Source organism: Pipistrellus kuhlii, unplaced genomic scaffold, assembly GCF_014108245.1.
Source record: "Pipistrellus kuhlii isolate mPipKuh1 unplaced genomic scaffold, mPipKuh1.p scaffold_m20_p_13, whole genome shotgun sequence".
Taxonomy (NCBI): Eukaryota; Metazoa; Chordata; class Mammalia; order Chiroptera; family Vespertilionidae; genus Pipistrellus; species Pipistrellus kuhlii.
In genome coordinates this window covers 35,513,122-35,528,872 of record NW_023425438.1, presented here as the reverse complement: position 1 = coordinate 35,528,872, position 15,751 = coordinate 35,513,122, and the positions used below count along the sequence as shown (strand labels likewise).

At 39.4% G+C, this 15,751-nt stretch overlaps 1 protein-coding gene across 28 annotated transcripts in view; it reads left to right on the top strand.

The window, feature by feature from the left end:
• The window catches only part of AAK1 (AP2 associated kinase 1), a 140,512-nt gene that overhangs the window by 25,417 nt on the left and 99,344 nt on the right, over nucleotides 1-15,751 (top strand). The window lies entirely within an intron of this gene.

The window sequence follows — 15,751 nt, the reverse complement described above, 5'->3', positions numbered from 1 at the left end:
CCCTTTCAGGGTCATTGTCTCCACTGATTGATTGGTGCCAGGGCAAGGGGTCATTAGTCTTTGCAAAAGTTTGTATGGGGTTCTCCTGCTCCTTGTTCCTCCTCTAAGGGAGTCTGCCATATGACTAGCAACATGTGGGGGGAGGAAAGGTCAGGGGATGGTTCAAACTGCATGACCAGTGATATGAAAGATAAGGGGGTCTAAATCACATGACTAGTGGTATATTAGGGGAGGATTGGTTACTCTGGGGGGGCAGGTGGTAGGGGGTGGCAAGTGCTTGTTTTCCCAGTTTTGCCAGTTGCTAGGCACCTGGGGCTTTCTATCCTGGAAACCTTATGTACCTGGCCTATCATCCTTGCTGTGTTTCTTTCTTTCTAACTGCCTATCACACATGTATTGCCATAACACATTGCTTCTCTATAGAAAGTTTGCTAGGCCTTTTGTGGTCCTGCTCCATCTTGACTATATCTAGCAGAAATTCCTTAAAGTCTGAGTAGGTGGGATGGTACCCTCCTGGTTTCCAGCTCATAATGCAGGATTTTCTCTATTCTTGTGTTTCTTTACATCAGGATCATGGATGATGTATGTCTATTCTAGGTCATTTAGTCTTGAAAATATTTTAAAGTAATTGGCAGGTATTCAGGATTCACTCATTCATTTAAGAGGTTTTTGTTACATATCCAGGCACTGAGATACTAGCTCAGAGCTTCTTACAAGCATGTTTATTTTTGCATCTCCAACACTAAGTGCAACTAGTGCCAGCACAAAAAGGAAAGACTTGTCAAAGTCTGCTGAACTAAAAACCACTGGGTTTTGTGAAGACAAACGTATATAATACATATCCCTGTGTTCAGTTGGATTGTGGTAAAGTAGGGAAGGCATGGACACAATAATCTGTGATCTAAGTGCTGTAAGAGAGGGATCACAAAGAAGGCAAAAAACAATTCCTTAGGGGATGTTGGAGGTCAGGAAGAGCCTTTTTATAAATATGATATTTGAGCTGAGCCTTTAAAGATAGTTTTTCAGAGTAAAAAAATCAGGGAGGAGATGTAGTAGCATAGACACATCTCAAGCAAAAATACAAAATCAGGAAAGTACAAAGCATGCTCCAAGAGCAGTAAGTTGTCTTGTAGGACTGGAATAGTGAGTTTATGGGGTGGAGGAAAGGTGTAGGCTGCAATAGTGGATCCAGACCACATCCTGAAGACTTGAATGCCATATTGAGATTTGTGAACTTTATTCTATAGGCCATGGAACACTGTTAAAAGTGTCCATTACAGCCCTGGTCAGTGTGGCTCAGTTGGGCTTCACCCTGAAAGATAGCTGGTTCAATTCCCAGTTGGCATATGCCTGGGTTGCAGACTCAATCCCCAGTTAGGGGACTTGCAGGAGGCAGCTAATTGATGTTTCACTCTAACATCAACGTTTCTCTCCCTCTCCCTCTAAAAATCACTCTCTCTCTAAAAATTATTTTTTAAAAAGTTTTTGTTATAGAGATGGAGAATATATTAGTTGTTGCCAGGAATTAGGAATGGTGGAGGGTGAGGAAGAGGTAGGGAGGAGGATGAGTTGACTATAAAGGGGCAGTGCAAAAGATCTTTGTGGTGATGGTTACACATGAATATGTGATATGTTTGTGTAAAATGATACCTACACATACATACATATAAGTGTATGTAAAATTGGCAAAATCTCAATAAGGTCTGAAGATTGTGCCAAAGTCAATTTTATGAGATGTTACTATTGAGGGAAATGGTTGTAGGGAATATAGGTCCTCTTTGTAGTGTTATTTCAACTTCCTATGAATTTATACTTCAGAATAACAAATTGGGGGGGAAAGAAGGAAAACTTGTATGAAGGAGAAGCTGGAGCAAGGAGAATGATTAGAGCTTGCATTTATTGGGAAATGCTACTTCAGATACTATGTAAAATATTTGGGAAGTTATAAAACATGAGGAATTGTTGAGTGGAGGAGATGGACATGTTTTAAATAGTGTTGTTTTTGTATTGATAAAGTTTCAAAGCACTGATGGGAGGGAGGGAGGGGGGCAAAAAAATCAATAAAATATATTTAAAAAATAAATAAATAAAAATAAATGTAAATCAATTAAATGGAAATAAAACTTATTTAATTAAAAAAAGTTTCAAAGCACTGTGAAAAGTGGGGAACAAACTGCTGGAGAAGGTTTCATAGTGAGTGACACAATGAGCTGACACTGAGGGCAGAGTGGGAGTTTGGGTAGCATACACTGGGATTCTGCAATAGTGCAGGTGAAAGATAGAGCTAAAATGAATGGTAGTAGGAATTGAGAGCGAGGAATAGATTCAAGACTATTTTGAAATTGATGCAAATTGTTGATATAAAATGTGTTTAGACCAAGTTTTTTGTGTGTTTGACTGAATGTTTGGTGGCTCTATTAGCCAAAATTTAGGGAAAGATTTTGGCCAGAATATATTGGGTTTGAAGTATCCGAAGAACCCCATGTGGAGAGCCTGATTTGTGGAGCTCAGTTGAAGCAAAGCCTAGAGTGAGAGAGGAGAGATGTATTGGGCCTTAAATTTCTTCCACACTGGAGCATTTGCCACTTCCTCAAATCATCTATCCTCAGCATGTTTTAAGTCTGTGCCTTGGCCTGGAATGTTCCTTTCTCCCTTCCTTGTAAGGTGAAATCCCACTCCAGTAGACCTACTTCAGAATAGAGGTAATGGTTGGAACTTTGCTAGCATGTGAATTTTGTCTACAGATACCAGCTGACCTTTGCTAGCATATGAATTTTGTCTGCGATACCCAACTGTAGAAAAGGAAAGAAGCAGGTCAGTTAGGACTGGGATTTGAAGGTGGCAAGCTTAGGGGAAGGAGATGAGCAGTTGGAGAGCAGAAGAAGAAAAAAGTAGTGAGGCCAGATGGAATTTTGGTTGCTCCGTCACAGCAGACCTGACCAACCAGAATTAGACATACTAGAAGAAACAGGCCATAATATACCTAAGTTGTAGAGTTCATGACAACAAAAACCAGCATTCAGTCTAAGTCTACCCAGAGTTCCATCTCATATGTAGAGCCTGTCCAACATGGAATTGTGCCTTGCCAGCCTGATTAATTTTTAAGATCTGATTCTCTGAAGTGTCTGGGCATTGAAATGCATCAAAGGCAGCTTTTGTTTTTCTGAAGTTGGTCAAAATAATACTGGGGAGTCAGGTTACTGTAACCTTGAGCTCTGGATGTTCTGGAGGGATGAGATCAGACTCTTTAACTTCCCTGGTTTCAGAATGCTCTTTACCTTTTGCAGGGCAGGTCCTTTGGAATTGGGAGTGGGCATGCTTCCGTTGGATTCACTGCTCTTTATTATTGGAAAATGCCTCATTTTCTGGCTATAGATAGAGAATAGCACCACTGAAGGAGCTCCTACTTCTTTTCTTGCTTCCTCATCTGTCCATTACTTGAATGATGTAGTCTTTTGTTTGAGTTCTGAAAAACTATTGTCAATAACTGAAATACCAGAGTGTTTCAATACAAGTGCACTCTGAATTATGTACTTTTTACACTGCGTAGTCTCAAAGCAGATGATGGTGATGATGATTATAGTTTGGGTTCTTCTGCACAAGGTCTCCTTAATTCTTTTCTTTTTAAAAAACATGTTTTTTCTTTATTTTAGAAGGAGAGGAAGGGACAAGGAGAGAGAGGGAAACAGGGAGGGAGAGAAGAAGAAGCATAAATGTTTTTTGTTTTTTTAATATGTTTTTATATAAACTTGAAGGATAAGCAAACTCTGTTGTCTCTCCCTATAATAGATTCAGAAGTGCCTACTATCTTTAAACACTTGAATGTATCTATTTATGTTACATATTGTAGAAATTCTGTGGTGGATTACTTTTATAAAAGGTAAATATTTGTTTCTTTTAAATAATTTCACCTTCCTGTCACAATCATTTATCAACCTTTATGAGTTAACAGATCCTGGGATATTTATGTGATAGATCATTGCCTAGAACAGGGTTTTTCAAAAATGACACTATTGATATTTAGGGCTAGATCATTTACTATTGTGGGTGCATTGTAGGATATTAGCAGCATCTGTGGTCTCTACCCATTTGATGCCAATAGTTCCCTCTACTCTTCCAAGTTGTGACAACCAAAAATGTCTCGAGATATCTACCAAATGTTTCCTCTTGGTGGGCAAAATTGCCCTATTGAGAAACAGTGGTATGACAAATCTTGAAGTGGGTTTAGATGCTACCCAATAAGAAACACTGATAAGACATGAGAACATTTCCCCATTGGTTGGTGGAATCCTGGTGGACCATTTCTTGAAAATTGTATTCTAGAAGTTAGAGAAACTGGGAATTTGGAGAAGTAGTTTTCCTTTTGTTGCAGTTTGTGGATTCTACTAGGCACTTGGTTCCTCTGCCTCACTTTCCAGTCTTCTTAGTGCCCCTCGGTGGAGTAGGAGTACCAGGAGAGGGTAACCGGAAGTTATTAATAAAATGTTAGGAAAATTGTCAGCAGATCCCTAATGATATCTTGTCCCAACTTTCCCATTTAAGCTCCATTAGTCTGTGGTCGTTGTGGTCTCAAATATAGAACCAACTCTGATTCTCTTGGTTCTAAAGTAAAGTGATTTATGTCATTTACAGAGACTTTTCCTTAAACCTGGTTTTGTTTCTCTTGCTCTGGTTCACTGTAAGTTGTAGGAATGACACTTTTTATATCTTGATGGCAAATGGCAGAATCTCTTGTGTGGGATCAAAATGGCATTGTGTATGATTAGTAGACCTTACTAGTTTTGATTCATTTCTAATTACTTCATGTTCTAATTGAGCCAGGATATACAGGGTATTGAAATGGACTCCATTTTTTATTTCGTTGCTGTGCTCTTTTGAATTAATTCCTTTATCCACTTTATGCCTTAAACCTACCTATTTCTCAGTCAGTGAGAGTAATAAAATTGCAGTGATATTTAAAATACTAACTTCTTAACTATAAAAATTCTAACTACATTTTAAGTAAATAATGCTCTATAAAACTTGGACATACAAAAGGATTTGGCTTTCTAAATCTTACTAGTCCTTCATAATCCATTCAAAATTTCACATGTCCCAAGAAACTTTTCCTACAATTCTAGCTAACATTAGTCTTTCCATAGGCTTTCTTTTTCTTCTCTTTGTTTCATGTCTATCTTGCCATCAAATTATAAAAGTGTTTTTTCGGGGAGATAAAAGTGGGGATTTGATGGGACATCACATTTTTATACTATGTTAAATCCTTTTTATGCTTTATCTCATTTGATCTTCCTACTAACTTTAAGATTATTAGGATAAATATAATTATTTCCATACGACAGAAAATGAAGCTTTAGAAAAGCCTTTCCAGCATTACCCAGTTAATAGGTGGTTAAGCCAATGATAGTACCTGTTAAGCATTGGGATTCCAAACCTAAAAACTGTTTTTGACTTGTCATTATATTTGCAGCATGCAGAATCTTAGTGTTTACAATTAAAGTATTGAGACATCTAAGCTTCTATATTAAGTAGGCTTGTGTACAAGGTTAGTGGGGATGGCTTATGCTGAATCACTCCTGCCCTGGCGCTGTCCTCCAGGAAGGACAGACACTGCGGAACAGCAATCTGGGTGTGGCTGTACAGACTGATCATACCACAGTTTCTGTCTATGGCCTTCTTGGAATGTGTGTTCTTTCCTGTTCTCAGGCCCCTTTGCTGACCAAAGTCCCAATGTCCTTTGCTGTAATCCTTAGCATTTCTGTTACTACTGATAGAGCTTTGTGATAATACCAGCTAAAACTGGGTGTTTAGGGATATGCTCCAGTGTGACTGGAGTAATCAGAAAGTTAGCATGCCTCATTCAGCATGCAAACTGCAGACATTCTCTGCTGGTAGCTATTAAGTTCATAGAATGGGGAATGAAACTCCCAGCTTGTCTGCATGTCTGACCTCCGTTGTTGGTTGTCCCATGCATCGAGCAGAGTCATATAGAGGTTCTGACTTACTCCCCTAGCCTGGCAGAGTTAGCTTCTGTAGATTATTTTATCAGAACCAGTTGGACCATGTTTTCTTTTCCTCTTAGGCTTAGTTTCTTCTTTAGAGATAAAATGGAAGCTACCTTAAAACAAACTAGGAGCTGTTAACTTCCCTGTGCCTGAACTACCTCTTCCAGGTGCTCTCTATCTATATTGAACACTTGAGGCAGGTCATGCCTAGGGATTACTCTCTGCTTGAAGGACATTTGTGTCAGCTTTTCAGACTCATATAGTATTCATATACTATGCAAGAAGCCAGTCTTATTTCAAACCCTAATCACAAAGTCATCCGAAGGTATTCTTTTTTTTATTTATTTAAGATTTTTAATTGATTTTTAGAGAACAAGAAAGGGAGATGGATAGATAGAAACGTCAATATGAGAGCAAAACATCGATCAGCTGCCTTTTATATGCCCCCTTCTGGGGGATTGAGCCTGAAGCTGGGGCATGTTCCTCGATCGGGAATTGAACCAGCAACCTTTCAGTGCATGGCATGGGATGACGCCCCACCTACTGAGCCACACTGGCCAGGGCACCTCTACCGTCTTTTAGTTGGAATATTGCATCCCCTAGGTCTCCTTTTCCTGATTATCTTCTTTCAAGGTGTTGACTCTGTACCTTAGTGCTTGACCACTAGTCAGTTTGAGTCCAGTAATTGTATTCTCCACTCTGTCCAGCATAAAATCCATTTGTTTTGGCTCTACTTGGTTTATTTCCTGACTTTGACATGTTTCCGCCAAGGTTAATTTGTTCCCTGGTCTAAGAACTATTCACTCTGACTCATCTTTGCCCCCACCCATCCCCACCCTCACCCCAAGGCATTTAGTTAGAACCCTGGTTTCTCATCTGTACTGTGATCCTTCACCTTATGAATTTGTGATTAGGGTTTGAAAGAAGTCTGACTTCATGTGTGCTGTGTGTGTACTATATGAGCATATTGTTCATATGTCTCTTAGGATTAATTGCACCTACCCTAAAAGATAGCTAAAAAGCAACAGAAGTGCTTTTGAAAATCAGGCTGCCTTTTTGGTAGCAATTCTTTCATTTATTGTTGGAGGATCCAGATTGATCTCTATAAATATTGTCCCACATTACGTACTGTGATAATTCTAACAATAGTAAACCTTGATCCACAGATCAGATGTGCCATTTAATAAAAATAATGTAGGAGAAGTCAATAAAACCAATCTATTTAATGGAAGCGTCATAAAAACTTGCATGACAAAACACACACACACACACACACACACACACACACACACACACAACAAAACAAAACAAAACAAAACAAAACAAAAAAACCCCACAACATTTAGCCATAGTAGCAAGTGTAAAACAAATGTCAGAACTAAGGAGTCACAAAATTACCAGGTGTGGTTCCAGGACTAGGACTCGTTTTGAGGGAAGGATTTCTGGATACTTGCATCTTCTGAAGCCAATTATTGCTGACAGCAAACCATTATAATACATAAAGAGTCATGTTAGAACAGGATGGGTTTAGTTTTCCCTTTTAATATAAGGGATAGAGAAGCTGATGCTCATGACAAATATTGAAAATGGAATAAATTTTATATCATCAAAAGTTCCTGTAACCAGTTGAGTTTTATAAGGCTGCAGATGATATCAGACACTATCTAGCGGATGTTACTTAGGAAGAAAGGGGTAGTAAAGATGGGGATGAATAGATGTTGACTGCTTCTGTGGTTAAACATGTGTCAGGTGCTTTATGGTACTATCTCATGTAAACTTCATAACACTTCTGTGGAGTAGCTGATGTTTGCTCATTTTATAAATGAGCTGAGCTCATATTACTATGGAGTGTTTGCACTGCGATTTGAACTTGGACCTAACTCCAAAGCCTTGCTTCTTAGAACGAGGCAGGCTTGCTTTAGAAAATGGAAGCTGCTGATTTTAGCAGAAAGCCAGGCGATATGTAAGGACAGCTTCGATTCCCTTGTTTCATAGATTGCTACTTTGAAAGTCTGCTGCAATAATTTTCAACACCAGCTGTCTATTAGGACCACCTGTGAAGATTTTTAAAAAGGAAAACAAACCCACCAGCCCAAGGATTCTGAATCCAGGTGGGTTATGGATTTGGGGCTAGGACTTTCAGTATAATTCTGGTGTGCAGTTAGGATTGAGAAACTGTGTATAAAGAATGATGGAACAGTTGTGAACCTTGGAGTTGCCCTAGAAATATTTCTAAACCTCTTGTGAGAGGAAATTGAGGTCCAGACAGCTCAGAAGCCAGATATTCCTTCTTCATTCAGTCTAGCACTTACCCAACATTGTTATTCTAGGTGATTCAGAAAGTGTAAAGAAAAAATACTTTCCCTGCCTTTGAAGATTTTTTAGCTAAAGGCCACATAGCCTATTAACGCAAAGCACAATTGGAATCCAGGTTTTCTGACTTCATTGGGATTATAAAGGCTTTTTTTCCCATTGATTTTTAGAGAAAGTGGAAGAGAGGGAGGGATGAGATAAGGGAAGAAGGAGAGGGTGGGGGAGAGGGGAGAGACAGACAGACAGACAGACATAAATAGATGTGAGAGAGACACATTGGTCTGCATATGCCCTTACCAGAGCAGGGGAGTGAACATGAAACCCAGGTACATGTCCTTGACCGGGAATCGAACCTGAGACCCTTTGGTACATGGCTAACACTCTAAACTATTGAGCCACATAGGCCATGGTATATGAAGCTTTTGAATATCATCATTGCCAGGCTCTCTTTGAGAATCCCCATGCTGTGTAAATGGTTCCTGTTAACACTGTGGTACGTGGCCTCCTAAGCCCCTGGCTTCTCTGTTCCAGAAGTCTCCCGCCTGCCTTTCTGCCTCATTACCAGCCTGGTATTCAACCACTCATTTTGCCTTAAGTTCACAGGCCTACAGCTTTTCAGTTCACTGCTTTGTTCTCCACTCATTTTTTAAGCATCTCACCTGGAAAAGGCCTGAAAAGTTACACAATAATTATTTTAGAAATGCAGTGCTTGGACAAAACCTGCCCTACTGGTGGTCATCTTGATCTCTTTGCTGTGCTTTCTGATTAGTTCACAGTCTTCTGACTCATCCCACAGTGTTTTTGTGGGCTGCATATTTTTCAGAGTTTTTCTGACTTCTCAGGGCAGTGAATACAGTGGAGGTCTGGGAGCACAGTCACTGGAGAAGGAAGGAGGAGGACCCCGTGTGCCCATCACTGTGCTAGGTAGGCCCTGTTTTGTGTATTTTTTTCTTTAATGCTTCTCAGTAGCCTTGGAGGAGAGAGTTTTGATATCTGCAGAATATGGATGATAGCAGGCTTACAAAAGTTAAGTAACTTTTTGAGGTTACATAAACAAGTAGATTTCATCCTAGAAATCTAACCATAGAACCTTCTGATCTAAAAGTCATGTTCTTTCTCTTGTACAGTCATATACTGCTTCATGACTGGGATATGTTCTGAGAAATGCATTATTAGGCAATTTGGTTACTGTGCAAACATCAAAGAGTACACCTATACAAACCTAGATGGAATAGCCTACCACTGTAATTGTATGTGCTATACTTTTATGACTGGCAGAGGTAGGTTTGTTTACATCAGCATCACCATAAATTTGTGAGTAATGTCTGGCACTATGACTTTAAGGTGGCTATGACATTACTAGGCAGTAGGAATTTTTCAACTCCATTATAATTTCATGGGACCATGATCATTATGTGGTCAGTTGTTGACTGAAATGTCTCTTATGCTGCCCATGATGGTACCACATGCCATATTAATATGTAAAGCTTTTGATCTAGTTTGAAACTACTTTTTGGATAAGCGACTCTTAAATTTAATTTTTTATATCTTCAGTAGCTTTTAGACATTAAGGCTTTGATTTAACAATCCAGAAGAGGTAAAGGACTTGGGACAGGAGTCTAAAGAGGGAAGCATTAGGTACTCTGTCTGAGAATTGTGGTAAAAGTAGGTGCCAAACCCCTAGCCCAGACCATTGGAACCAGGGGCCAACACAGCCACTGTCACAGGCCATTGTCAGAACTTGGGAAACTTGGGGTGGCAAAAGCATAAATGCTAAGCCAAGGTTCTTGGGGGACCACAAGTGGCTTAGAGAGATGGATTTTCAGTTCAGAAATATCTCCCATTACACATTATACCAATTAGAGATAACTAATATCTTCTTTTTTGGAATACTCTTTTCTAAATTATAGCTTGAATTTTTATGTACTTTCCTCTTTTTTTGTGTAACACTTATCTGGGCCTCAGTTTTTGAATCTACAAAGTGATAATTAAGGCTTATTGTAATGAGGAAATAAAGATATATATATGAATGACTTGAAAACTGTAGACTATCTATCAGGCGTCTTCAAACTACGGCCCTCGGGCCACATGCGGCCCGCAGAGGAGTCTGATCCGGCCTGCCAGGTTTTTTGGGCAGTGAGCACAGCCGAGGTGTTACAGTAGGAATTAGTAGTTCATATAGTCCGGCCCTCCAGCTCTCTGAGGGACCGTGATCTGGCCCCCACTTTAAAAAGTTTGAGGACCCCTGATCTATATGAATACTATGTATGAGACTCCAATGTCCTTAAAAACTAACAGATCCGTAAGAATGCCAGTTTTTTTTGTTTTTTTTTTTAAATCCTCACTTGAGGATATGTTATAGATTTTTAGAGAGAGAGGAAGGGGGAGAGGGAGAAAGATCGATGTGAAAAACATCAATTGGGTACCTCCTGTACACACCACAACCAGGTATTGAACCCAAAACCTAGGCATATGTCCTGACCAGGAATCGAACTTGCAGCCTTTGGTGTATAGGATGACACGCCAACAACTAAGACACCAACTAGGGTAAGAATGGCAGTATTGATGTTGGGTAAAGCGGACAGTGATTTTTGGAGTATGAATAACTCCAGAAGAAGCAAGACCAGAGTGGGGAAGCTGCATTGGGTGTGGGTTGAAAGGCTTTAGATTTCTTGGGAGTGGAATGGATATATATGAGATTTCTGATTGCTTACATTTGGAATTTGAGGGAAATCAAAGACTAAACCTGATTTGATGCTGAACTGAGGTCTACTGAGGGCAGAAGTTGCCATGTGCATATGGATACCATCTTGTGCAGTCTTTAGCTCAATGATGAGTTGTTGAGAGCCTGACATGACACCTAAATATGATGGAGTATCCTATAGAAATATAATCACGTGAGATAACAATTATATGTGACTCCTGTAATGGAAACAATTCAACTGGGGTTGGCATGAGTCTATGTGACAGGCTGGAAAATAAAGGCACCAACAGAAATTTATCTATATATAAGCCTGGATTACTCAAAACTGGAGCTAAAGGCATCAATCTTTTACTTCTCCCACATACTCTCATCCTTTTCCTTTTTTAAAAAAATTAAACCATGGTATTATTGTGTCCTCAAGAGTGAATTATATAATTAAAGTAACCATACTGAAAGCTCATCAATGCAGGGTCTCTGAGTGAAGTGTAGAGAAACTGGTTAGAGAAGAGGTGTTATGTAATGACCTAATTATGAGGCCTGCCATCTGCTTAGGAGTCACGCCTGCCTGGTTAGGATTCCCTGATTGCGACTTTCAAGGAGGATGCTAGATTGTTAAGGGAGCAGTGTGTGTGTGTGGTACGTAAACACCTCCTTTCTTGGAAGGAGGTTGATAGGTTGTGAGGGGAGGGAAATGAAGCAGCCTTGGAGGGCTCCTAAGCAGGTATGATCCATCCATTAGCATGGAGAGCAGTCGTAGAAGGTTAATTATTCTGTAGAAGAGACCCCATGTATTTATCATGGGAAGGGCCGTTAGGTGAAGGTGGCTGTCAGAATATGTCCAGAAACTCTAAGCCAACCAGGAGAACCAACTGAGACATCCTTCTCCATCCAGAGGAAGAATGAAAAAAATCCACTTTTTTTTTTTTTTACTGTGGATAAAAACATTAAATCCAGGATCCTGAAAAAATGGGTCTTCATTAACGTAGAATTAAAATACAGACCACTATGCTCAGGGCACCTGATTAGTTGCCTCTGAAGGGACCAAGAGCCAAGAATCATGAAGAAAAAAAAAAATCATATGGCTATCGGGAAAGTGGCAGGTGAGGGAGTGTGTCTTTGGCCCTGCTGTGGGTATTGTGCTTAGCTTGAAAGGAGTCTTGGGACTTTGAGCCAAGAGAATAAGACCCGGGGGAATACTGACACACTGCTTGTACACCAGTCATACTGGGACTGGTTTTCAAGGGAAATATCAAACTTTCTAAACACTCTTTACGAGAACCTGTAACAGGAAATCTCCTTGCTTTGAGGTTTTGAAAATGTGCCTAGACAGGCTTGCCTTGCTTTATTGCGCTTTGCATTATTGTGTTTCATAGATATTAAGCTTTTTACAAATTGAAGGCAGAACCCTGCACCAGGAGAAAGATTACAACTTACTTTATTATTGAAGGCAAGATCCTCCGCCAGCAAAAAGATTGACCCTCTTTATTGCCGTGGTGGTCTGGAACCAAGCCTGCAGTATCTCTGAGGTATGCCCAGATCAGGAAAATCAGCAAATGATTGCTGTAATAAACAGTGAGCTTCCCAAAAAAAGTAATGTTTTGTCAATTCCTCCCTCTATTCCCACCTGTCAGAGAGCTTCTTTTAATTTATTTCCTTCTACTGCCACCCCCTTGATCTCCCAGTATGAAAGTAGTGTTGTCTTTTAAAGAACTGATCATTCAAATTCCTGAATAGAATTTAGAAGGTTGTTTGGTATGTTTCATATCCCTAAAGAATCACCACAGAGTGGCAAGTACCCAGCTCCAAAGGTCAGAAATTTTTCTGTCCCTTTAATTAATTGCCACACTTTTATTTTACAGATAAGGAAATGGAGAGCTAGAGAAGTGTAGTGACTTACTCAAGGTCATAGTTTGTCATATGTGCATCTTGGACCAGAACTAGGTCTCCTGACTCTTGGCTCATTATTCTTTCTGATACCTCTTGAAGTCTCACATGGAGATTTATTTAAAATGTTGCTAGGTGAGGGTATGGAGAAAAGGGAACCCTAGTTCACTGCTAGTGGGAATGCAGATTGGTGTAGCCACTGTGTAAAACAATATGGAGTTTTCTTAAAAACTTAAAAATGGAACTTCCTTTTGACCCAGAGATCCCACTTCTGGGAATATATCCTAAAACCCCCAAAACACCATTCAGAAAGAATATATGCACCCCTATGTTCATAGCAGTGTTATTTATAAGTAAGATTTGGAAACAGCCCATAAGTCCATCAGTAAATGAGTAGATAAAAAAAAAAAAAAGCCATGGCACATTTACACTATGGAATACTATGCAGCTGTAAAAAAAATGTTGCCAGGATTCTCATTTAATCTCATATTCATTCTCTCTCTCCGTCTCCCTCCCTCCCTCCCTCCCTCCTCTCCCCCCCCCCCCCTCTCTCTCTCCTCCTTCTCCTCTTCCTCCTCCTCCGAAACCAAAAAATAAATAAATAAAACGTTGCCAGGAGTTCTGTGGCAGTGGCAGTGCACAGTACATGGATATTGTGCATTACGTCGACCTCTCCTTAGTGCCTTAACTTCTAGCACAGTCCTCACAGAACAGGGAAGAGTTTTAAGTTGCTAGACATGAGTTTGCAAAGACTTTGGAGCGAAGGTTTATTTACTCACTGAGCCTGTCTCTTCTCTTTGGTTTGACCACCATTTCTTGTTGTACCCTGTTTCTTTAATAATCTTGGGTTAGCCTTTGTCTTTTTCCCGAGTTTCCAAGCATTCATACTTGAGTTTGAGCAGGTATGTGGTGAAGAGGTTTCTTTGTTGGATCTTGAGTAGCCATTTAAAATGTGGATTATGGTATATTTTTGTTTTCCCCAGTAGCAGATCTTTTTAGGAGAATAGGAATTTGTAAAATCATTAGATCCCTTCCTTAGACAAAGATAGCAGCATGTCAAACTTTCTTATCACTTCTCTCACCCCTAAACCACGGGAAGGGTTTATTGAATTTAGTAATATACACACGGGATTTTTATGTAAAGAGATACTCTGATTCTATTGTAGGTGTTCTCAGTATACTGCAGTTTTTACTTTTTATTTTAAAAAGATCTGAAACGCCCCTTATTTTGGGGCAGTGGCTCCCCAGACTGGCAGATGATCTATATTTATTTATTTAATATATTTTATTGATTTTGTACAGAGAGGAAGGGAAAGAGATAGAGAGTCAGAAACATCCATGAGAGAGAGTCATCGATCAGCTGCCTCTTGCACATCCCTACTGGGTATATGCCTGCAACCAAGGTACATACCCTTGACCGGAATCGAACCCGGGACCTTTCAGTCCCCAAGCCGACTCTCTATCCATTGAGCCAAACCGGTTTCGGCAGATGATCTATATTTATATTCTGGGAGGTATTTTATTATTTTTATTTATTTATTTATTTTTAAAATATATTTTATTGATTTTTTACAGAGAGGAAGGGAGAGGGATAGAGAATTAGAAACATCCATGAGAGAGAATCATCAATCAGCTGCCTCTTGCACACACCCCACTGGGGATGTGCCCGCAACCAAGGTACATGCCCTTGACTGGAATTGAACCTGGGACCTTTCAGTCCGCAGGCTGACGCTCTGTCCACTGAGCAAAACCAGTTTCAGCTGGGAGGTTTAAAAAAAAAAAAAAAAAATCCCAGGGCCCCACCTAGGTCTACTAAATTAGACTCTTTATCAGCATTTAGCTACTTACCAAGTACTTTATCAGTGATGTAATATGTACTTTGTATATTGGATACTTAATTAGTAGCTTATTAATTTACCTAGAATCTGTTGAGAAGACAAAATCTTTTTTTTTAAATTAGTGTACAACAATCAATATGGCATTGTAAAGTGAATCAATTTTTTCTTGCAATAAAAAAAGAATGAATAGTGAAAAGCATTCTCTAAATATGTTCAGAAAATAGACTGACCTACCTGTAGAGTGCCAAATGAGATGTACTAAATTGTAGAGAAATGTCTTAATTCAGGGCTTTAAAAAGGAAGTCATTTAAAAATATACATTTATGGTAAATGGGTTGAAAATAGATGTGAATAAAACACTTTCTTTGAGTTAAAAATAGATTATTTTTGTTAATTTGTTTTAAAACTCAGCATCTTTTAAAAACTTGATTATTAAAAAGCATCTTCCTACGGTATACATTTGGCTGCCCTTGAGCAGATGGTGACTGTCCTTTTGTGCATATAGGCTGAATAACACAGACTCTGCCTGAAAACTGTTCTCATAGAGTTCATCTAATTCAATCTTCTAGTTTTACAGATGAGGAAGCTAGAGACCCAGTGAAAAATGAGTTGATCCAAATGTATTAATCAAGACTTTGTATAGGCACATAATGGTAAGTTACCTACTTACATTAGCTGAAATAAAGAAAGGAAAAGGTTAAAAAGACAAGGTATGTGCATGTGGGGAGAGGGCTTCTCTCATGGGGCCTGCGGGTAACCCTTGGCAAGGGTCTGAGATCAGGAAAAGAAGGTCTCAGGGGTCTCTAATTCTGTGTCTCTCATATCTCTGGCTTTTTTGTGTCTATTTTCCTGCACCTGTTTTGGTCTTCTCTTTTTTCTCTGCAGATGGACTTTTTCTGCTCATTCATTCATGTATTCAATATGGTTACTATAAAGCCCTCACATTCACTTGTTACAGTTAGGTTGCCTGCACAGACTTACACCAAATTGAGAGAGAGAGAGAGAGAGAG